Consider the following 9,535-nt stretch of genomic DNA (forward strand, 5'->3'; position numbering starts at 1 on the left):
CAGCTGTGGACTACTCAAAATGCGTCAGGAAGAACGTTGAAAATTTGCTGATTGCTGAAGCTCCGCATCTATCAAATGCCAAACAACCTTCGGAATTGAATAGGTTTAAGATCACTGGTGAAGTTATAAGAGAATTGCCTGAGCAGTTACAAAATGCTGGAGTTGATGTTGATACCATCTTAAAGGTAATTGAAGCTGAAGCATCAAAAGCAAAAGAAATATCAGCACCATCGCTAGACATTACGATTGATGCTGCTTTTGATAGGGTCCCGGGACTCCTAGGAGATTTAGGCACGGGGGTTTATAATCTGAATATTGATGGATCCCTTGAAAAAGATATACCAGAAAACTTTGATGTAATTGTAGATCCCTTAAATTTATTGTCGCCTTCATCAATAATAGATTCTGAAAATATTCATTCCACGCTTTAATCTTCAACCCTACCAATTTTGACAATTCCTTCGGATCCAAGTGAAGTTTCAACTTTATCCAAAGAACCATCGACATCAAGTGGATTGAAAAGAAATCAATTGCCATCACCACTTTCCACTCATCACCACTTCCCAAGTCACCGAGCGCGATTTCGTCGGATGCTTGGAGGGAAATCTATGCAAAAAAAGAAAAGGAAAAAAAGGATAAAATTGATGGCATAGAAAAAAAGACAAGCAAGGTCAACAAAAAAGACGGACAAAAAAGCACATCGTTAAAAAAGAAAATTATTTATTAAAAAAAGAGAGAAGTGTAAGGAGTGCTTCGACGAGATGAAAAGTGATATTGAAGCTGAAAGCCTAAAAAACATCGGGTGTGGTATGGATGGCAGATTTGGGATATGATTTAGCATAAAAAAAAACTATAATTGCAATCATTGCTGTGATAGCAACAACCTTAATTAATGTTAAGATACCTAGATATAAGTAATAATATAATAAGTTTATTTTTATTTTTATTCTGTGATTTAAAAAAACTTAGTTTATTTTAGCAAGGTGTTTGTGAAGTTACATTATTATAATTTTTTTACATAAACATGCTTAAATACTTATTAATTTATTGTTTTAACGACTAGTTTACTAAGAAAAGTGGATTGTTAACCTTTTTATAAGAACTAAACTATTTTTCGTTTGTTTTTGTGTTTTATGATGTACCTATCAAATTTAAAAAAATATCATTTTTTTTTATATAAACTGAACGGAAGTATTATTAATTTTCTTATAAACATGAGCTGTGTCGTTATTTTTTAATTGAATAAGAAACGGAGAAGAAATACCCATTAATTCGTACAAAATTTTCGTGTCCGGATACTAAAATAAAATTGTCCGGAAACTAAATTTTTCTGTCCGGATACTAGTGCAAATCGACTTTTTTTTAGATTTCTAGTTATTAAATAATTATGGTGATAAATTTGCGAAGTTTGTTTATTTTATGCTATCAAACATTAAACAAGCTTTCAGATGTAGTATTACAATATTTCGAAGCTTTAATAGTAAGTCGAAGAATCAAATTCAAAGATAACAAATGTGTTAAGTGTCCGGATACTAGTGCCTTTACAAAAATGTGATCTAGCTTTATTTTAATTTTCTTATAATTTACCCACAATCCACAATACAATATAAAATTTCAAAATTCATTAAAGAAACGATAAAAACAAGCAAAGAAATCCACAATAATTTTTGGTTCTCATCGATTTTATGAAGAAAAATAAGGGCATTGCATCGGAAGCACTCGTCGGCCCTGAATATCGGGCTAAAACAAGTTTAATTAATATTATAAATATTTAATACTGTTTATTGAATAAATCATCGCAAATTTCACAATTTCAATCAAAATAAAATATAATTTGTGTTAAGCTGTCAAAACAAAAGTTTCAGATCACTGGAATGTTGGAAAAACTGTCCAAGAGACTTAAATAAGTTGCCAGAGCACAAGCCCAGAGGTGGAAGTTATACTCAAGGTATATGACACTTATAGAGAACAGCCAATCAGAGAGGGAGAAAAATTGCTTACATAGCCTTAGGAAACCTAAATATCGGCATTTTTCGCGAAATCGCGTATGTAACTCATCTCAAAGAGGTGATTATGGGTACATAGACCGAGAATTTCGATGTTTTCAGTTTCTTTTATGCAGGTGCCACTCATGGTTAATGGTAAAGGTAAAATTATGTAGGCCGTAGGCAGCATTGAGATTTTGACGCATTAAATTTAATCGGTTTTTGATACCCCAACAACACTGATTTCTAGGTCAGAATATAATAAGCTTACTATACATTACCGTTGAAGATCCACTTTCAAAGAGCAGGGGTTTAAATCTAAAAAGCTGAGTGTACTATCGTTAGCGAAGCCGGTAAGTGTTTGAGATAGGAGATCATTTATAAAAATGAGAAAGATTGTCGGAAACAAAACAGAGCCCTGAGGAAGACTAGCATTTACTTCATGTATTTCTCATAGTTGATCCCATCCAATACAACTTAAATTGAAAGGTGCAAAAGGTAATTTTTAATCCAACGAAGGAGTAATTCGTCAAAATCCAAGACAATCATTTTCGATAAGAGAGCACTATGCTTAACTGTTTCAATTGCTTTTGAAATATTAAGTGCAATAATCTTAAGCTTTGTTCCACTGTTCGGTGAGATAGACCATCAGATAACCCAAGTTACTGCTGCGAAAGCCGCATTAACAAGTTTCTGATTTTCGAGATATTTCTTGAGCTGATAAATAATCTTACTTACTTACTTAAAGTGGCGCTACAGTCCGGGCGGACCTGGGCCTCAACCAACAAGCGTCTCCAGCCAGCTCGCTCCCTACCTAGCTGTCTCTAGTTTCGCACGCCAAGTTGGTTGAGGTCTATACCCACCTGAGCCCCGATCTTCCTCTACTGCTGCGTCCCTCGGTATTGGATTCGAAAACCTTCCGGGCTGGAGCGTTGATGTCCATTCGCTCTACATGACCTAGCCATCTAAGCCGTTAGACTTTAACTAGGTCAGTTTCGCTGTACAGATCGTCGTTATATCTTCTCCTCCATTCTCCATCTATGCGTACCGGACCAAAAATCACAAGAACAATTTTTCTCTCGAAGAATCCTAAGACGCTATCATCTTCCTTTGACAGGGTCCAGGCCTCAGCACCATAATTGAGAACAGTGATGAGGAGTGTATTATAGATGGTGATTTTAGATGCTCGAGAGAGGACTTTACTTCTCAATTGCCTTCCAAGTCCAAAGAAGCAGCGATTTGCAAGAGTTATTCTTCGTTTGATTTCAGCGCCGTTGTCTGTGTTAATAGCGGTGCCTAGGTAGACAGAGTCCTTAACTACCTTGAAGTTATAGCTGTCTACGGGGACGTTTTATCCTAGACGTCGTTGTTCAATGTCCTTTTTTGATAACATCATATACTTGGTCTTGCCCTCATTGAACACTGAACCCATCTTCTTCGCTTCTTTCGCAATGCTCAAAAACGCTCCACTGACATCACGCTTTGATCTTCCAATTATATCAATATATTGGTAAGTAATTGGATGGACCTTTAGAAGATTGTGCTTTTAGTGTTGACGGTTGAGTTTTGCACAATTCTTTCCAGAACGATGTTGAAGAAGTTGCATTACAGTGCATCGCCTTGTCTAAACCCGTTTTTTGACATCAAATGCATCGGTGAGATCTTTTCCGACCTTGTTATAGCAGCGTGCATTCTCCATCGTCATTCTGCACAAACGGATAAGTTTGACAGGGATGCCAAAACTAGACATAACTCTGTACGCGGCTTTAAAATCGATAAAGAGATGGTGTGTATCGATTTGAAGCTCCTGGGTTTTTTCAAACATCTGCCTTAATGTGAATATTTGGTCGATAGTGGACTTTCCTGGTCTGAAGCCACACTTATAAGGACCAGGTTGTTGACAAACGGCTTCAGACGTTCACATAATACGGGGCAGAGAGGATCTTATATGCAATGTTAAGGAGACTGGTGCCTTTGTAGTTGGCGCAATTCAGAGGTTCCCCTTTTTTATGTATCGGGCAAACTACGCTCAAATTCCACTCATCGGGCATGCTTTCTTCCGACCATATTTTGCAGATGAATTGGTGCATGCTCCCTACCAAGTTGTCGCCTGCTGCTTTAAATAGTTCGGCAGCGGTGCCGTCAGCTCCAGCAGCTTTGTTTGACTTCAGTTTAGATATAGCTATCTTTACTTCGTCGAATAAATAATCAGCGTTTCTATTAACTTGGAAAGAGGGACATAAATAAGTGCGATCGGTCGATAATTTGTAGAAGAATTTATTTCAAAGAGATTCATTTTATTTAGATTTTTGAGGTTTCTCCTTGACATTTAATTCATCCGCCCTTTCTTAGTGTATATTTCGTCTTAAGAAAACGAGTAATAAAAAAGCTTGTACGAATAATTGTTCTTTTTTCTTAATATTCATTTTCGGTAAAATGGTTCAAATTCAATATACAATAGTTTTATTTGTTTCAACAATCTGAAAATTTAAGAATTATTTGACATCCTTCTAACTTCTAACTTATTATATTTTGGAAAATTTGTACAGATATTATAAGACATAACTTTTTTAGTCAACATTATTATTAAGAAGGAAACATCGAAGTCTATACTTAAACTCCAAAGGAGATGGGTTGTTTTGGGAGCCACACTTAGCCCTAATAACTTCAAAAAAGGTCTGCATATGCTTGTGCGTGATATTTTTCGTTTCAATTTCGTTAATATTATAATTATTTGAGATATATGCCAACATGAGAGGCAGGGCATTGTTATTTATGTGAACTCCGTTTTTAATTGTGGAGTATTTTTTTGGGGGAGTTAAACATTCTATTTGATCAGACATTAATGAAAGATAATGGTTTTGAGTTTCGAGGTCCAACCCATATGCTGTGGTATTTTTATTCTCTAAGCTGCTCTTAGCCCCATTGAAAACTTGAAACCAATTACTGATTACTTCTAGAAAGTCTGCACACTCTACAGAATTAACGGCTTCAATTGCTCCAATATACCAATATGTTCTTATCACATCGGAAATGGATGATGAAAAGAATTGTATAGCAAGGTTTGTTTCTTGTCGTTTGAATTTGTTTTCACAGAGATGTTCATGCGAAATTGGAAGGGCAAGTTTATCACAAGCGATAATTTCTTTTATTGGAAGAGTACTGATTTGTTTGGTGTCTAAAAAAAATCCATCAGTAATGAAACGTTTCCACAGAAGTCTAAGGATTTGAAGGACATCTATGAAATAGAATATTGTTTTCGATACATCACAGGGATTAGCAAAGAAAGGCTTTTCCGCAGTTACACCAAATTCTTCACATGCAACTACTGGGAAATCAGATACCACTGCTATGACAGTAAAATTGATGTTATGTAATTCTAAAATTAAGCTTTTTAAAGTATAAGAACTCGTTGGTATATCGAAGTCATAGTAAACCAAATGAGACCAATTTTTCGTTAGTCCTACAGCCATGACTACATGAGCAAATTTAAATCCCTTTGATTTTCTTAATTTTAATTTTCCAAATGATAGGGCGCAAAGTCTGTCTTTTTGGTCCTCTGAATTCACTTTTTTCATAACCTCAAAAACAGAACCCAGTTTCCCAGGTTTTACATCAATTTTTCCAACCCAGCCTCTCAAAGTGGACAACCCAGGAAGTGGGTAATTTTTCTTTTTTAGTAGTTTATATACTTCTGGTCCGGCTGAGTATAATGCTCTCGCTTCAATGATATCTTTAGCACTCCATTTTGATTGTGAACTGGGAAAAATTAATCGGTTTATTTGCCCACTGGTCATAATTCGTTCAAGACTTGTCCTTATTTTTTCATTTTCTTCTGCTCGCTTGGTTTGTTTTTTTATCACAGAAACTAGTTTTTTATTTTCAGATTCTAAACGCATTATATGAAATACCTTGCTGCACTCGTAGTCAATTCTATTGTAAAAATAAATGAAAAAATATTAAGAAATTACTTTTTTAAGTACATTTTCATAACTTTATGTAACTTACTCAGTTTGGGTTGTTTTATTTTTGGAACCGCTGGTTTGTGTGTATGAATGTTCGATGTGGGGAGTTTCAGATGCATTCAAATTTGTTTTGCTGAAAAGGATGTTCACTAAAATTTAAATTATGTCTTGCAAAGATTTTTAAAGTGACATTTAAAGAAGACAAAGGAAAGAAAACATTGAGAACAAACATTATAATATGTTTCTTTCAGAGACTATTCCTTATATTATTAAAGTTAAAGCATGACATGATATTGGAAGAACAGGTTTAATTTTCAGGCCTATCACGAATTCCATCGTAATCGGAAACTTTTACGAATTCCGAAAAACAGTATCACGAAATCCGTTCGTAATGCAAAATTGTATGAACGTTTCCGCTACAAAAGTATTTGGCAATAGTTTTTTTGGGATTCGTAAAAGTTTCCTCTTACGATGGAATTCGTGATGGGGACGATTTTTCACTTTAACTTTGTAGAGTGAAGGCGAATCCTCTTAAAAGGTCTATCGCCGTGAAAGGTCGCAAAAATGGGTGCGTATCGTTATATGCAAGAACTTTACCGCAAGGAGCAAAGCGATGTTATGCGCTACTTGCTTCGTATTCGCGTTTGCAATACCGTCAGTTGACAAAATTGCACCGCTCGCCTAGGTCGACTGGTCCCGATAAGGCACGTCGTCTGGGCTACAAGAACAAGCTGAAATTCGTCATCTACAGAATCCGTGTGCGTCGTGGAGGTCGTTAACGTCCAGTGCCAAAGGATTGCACCTACGGTAAGCCCAATAGCCATGGTGTCAACGAATTGAAGCCTTCCCGTTGCCTGCAAACTATTGCTGTCGGTCGCAGACTCGGTGGATTGAGGGTACTCAACTCCTACTGGGTTGCCCAGGATGCTTCTTACAAATACTTCGAAGTCATCCTAATAGATACCCACCACAATGCCGTTCGTCGTGATCCTAAGATCAACTGGATCTGCAAGCACGTGCACAAACATCGTGAATTGCGTGGACTACTTTGATTTTTCAGTTTACTGGTGTTTTATATTTTTACCTCTTGATATAGTGGTAGTAATAAAAAGTTAAAAAAAGAATAATTGTTAGACTTAAGGTTAGTTGTATTAATTAAATTCCAAAAACCATCAATATTGATTTTCTTAACAGTTCAACCACGGAGCCATTCGAGACAGAATCACAGTAGTCTAATAAAAATGACTAATAAGAGGAAACAACATATGCTGCAATGTCATTTCCAAAGCGACTAGTCTTAAATTGATGATTGATCTCGGAGGAGATTAAAGAATTTAATTTTAAATCAGGGTTCCTCCCTTATTATTTATTTAAGTAGCCGTGATGTCACAACCCAAATCAAATCTGGTATAAATAATTTACTACCTATACCTACCTACAATTTTTCGAGAAAGTCAAATATAAATATCTATTGGAAAAAGATTTCCAAAGCCATAATGATTAACCGTCTATTCTTCATACAAATCAAGCCAACATTTGTAAATCGTTAATTTATTTAGTGATACTTTGGGACATGCAATAGCTCGCGTACACCTAATCCGTCATTAGTTGAATTTTTTTCGGGCATTGTGACCGATCGAACCAAACATATAGAAATGAAAGAGAGCGCATACACCACTAAAAGCAGCATCGTCCCATGATGCCCGATAGTTACCAATCAACCGACATAATCCAAACATGTTTGGACTTTTCGTGAGTTGTCGGGTCAATTCATACCAAAAAGTCACTTCTCTGGGATAACTTTTCAAAAACTTATAACAACACAGACATTCCTAAACAGCTATGGGCCGAAGTTTCTTCAGAGATGGAACTGACTGTTCCAGATATAAGGAAAGAATGAAGTATTTTAAGAACCACTTCCGAAAAGAGTACACCAAGTGCAATGGAGCTGGAAGATCTGGTTGTGCGGCCGAAAACCAAAAGTCTTGTTGCGCTTACTACAACTCACTTTTATTTTTTACAAATGAAATAGGGAGTCCCAATCAAGAATATGATACGGAACCGCAACCGGTTTCAGGTAGAACCTCAGCCAGAGGTATCACAGCCTGCTCCCCCGTCGTCGTTATCGCAGCCGGGAACTTCAGCAAAATAACTCAAAATCAAAGTTTTACTTTTCCAAGATCTGGAAGGATTATGAAAACAAACAAGAATTGTAACGTCGAACAAGAATATCTTTTGATTGAAACATTTGATTGGTTGTAATTTCAAATCTTCAGTTCTTTTCTTTGCATAAATATTTCATTAACCCATACACAGCGACGATGTCTTATACGTTGATGCAATAACTTAGCAGTCGGAAGCAGCGTACACAGTCGAACGTCCCAGACGGTCTTCCAAATTGTTCCGACACGATATCGGTCGATTATTCGGTCTAAGTGGACGCGAGCCGTAAGAAATGAATGGTGGATCTCAGTGCTCAGATTGTGAAGGATGCAGTTCAATATTTAGACTTGGCAAGAGTACGATAACTCAGGCGACAAAATATTATAACGGATTTGTATAGACCAGTTAAAAACAAGCATTTTTAAGGCGGTAGGGGTAATTTAATAAAAACACTATATAAAATGAAAAAAAAAATAGTTAAAAAATAACGGTAATACTTACAATTAAGTATAATACATTTTATATAGCCAACATTCTGTTCTATTAGCCAGTCTTTAAATCAAGTCAAAACTATGTGTAGTTTTTGAAAAAAATAATTTTAAGGTCAAAGTTTAAATAAAACAATGGTTAAAAGTGTAATTTTCAATACTTCAAAGTTACCACTTTACTTTGTTTAGTTCTTGATAAAAATTGAAAATTACCAAAAAAATACAAATTTAATTTAATTATTATTTTTTGCTTGAGTGTTCTTATTTTAATAGTTATAATGGTAGGTGCGAGTTTGGGTGTATGTAACAGTAGAATGTATTAGTGGGGGCATGCTGCCCCCCTGCAACCCTCTGCTTGGGAACACTATAGGATTTGGGTTGGTTGCAAGGTGAAGTGGGTGCAAAGTTGGGGGGTGGAAGGTGCGTTGGGTGCAAGTTGTAGTGCATGCAAATTGTTTTTTGCATTTAAATAAGTAGGATTTAAGAAAAATGAATTTACTCTAGGTATATCTTAATCCATATTCGATTATAACTATCAAAAAAAGACTACGTAAATACTTAGAGATAGAAACCCCCCCTCCCATAATTAAAAAAATGTTTGTTTTAACTGTTTAACTATACAAATCCGTCATTAAACTTTGTCGCCTGAGTTATCGAATTTTTCAGTTAGCCATTAGATTCATTGTAATCTAATGTCAGTTTGAAGTTCTAGTTTGATTAGCATCTCAGACAGTGGACGTTAAGGACCTGAAGAAAATGTTATTTCAATCAGGCATTCAAACAGCCAGCTAAGATTAATAAAGTTTTAATTAAAAGTTAAAAAAATCTATTCATTTACAAATTAAAAGTTGGTGTTAAGGACGGCCAAAAAGTAATAAATTTAATATTTTTGTATGTATTCACTTTCCTACACTTGGTCACTTTAAAACAAATG

The 9,535-nt window shown here is 35.6% G+C and overlaps 1 pseudogene; it reads left to right on the forward strand.

The window, feature by feature from the left end:
• Positions 1-6,447: 6,447 nt before the first annotated feature.
• On the forward strand, positions 6,448-7,017 carry LOC129952508 (60S ribosomal protein L15-like; annotated as a pseudogene).
• Positions 7,018-9,535: the final 2,518 nt, after the last annotated feature.

The sequence above is a fragment of the Eupeodes corollae genome, chromosome 3 (genome assembly GCF_945859685.1).
Source record: "Eupeodes corollae chromosome 3, idEupCoro1.1, whole genome shotgun sequence".
Taxonomy (NCBI): Eukaryota; Metazoa; Arthropoda; class Insecta; order Diptera; family Syrphidae; genus Eupeodes; species Eupeodes corollae.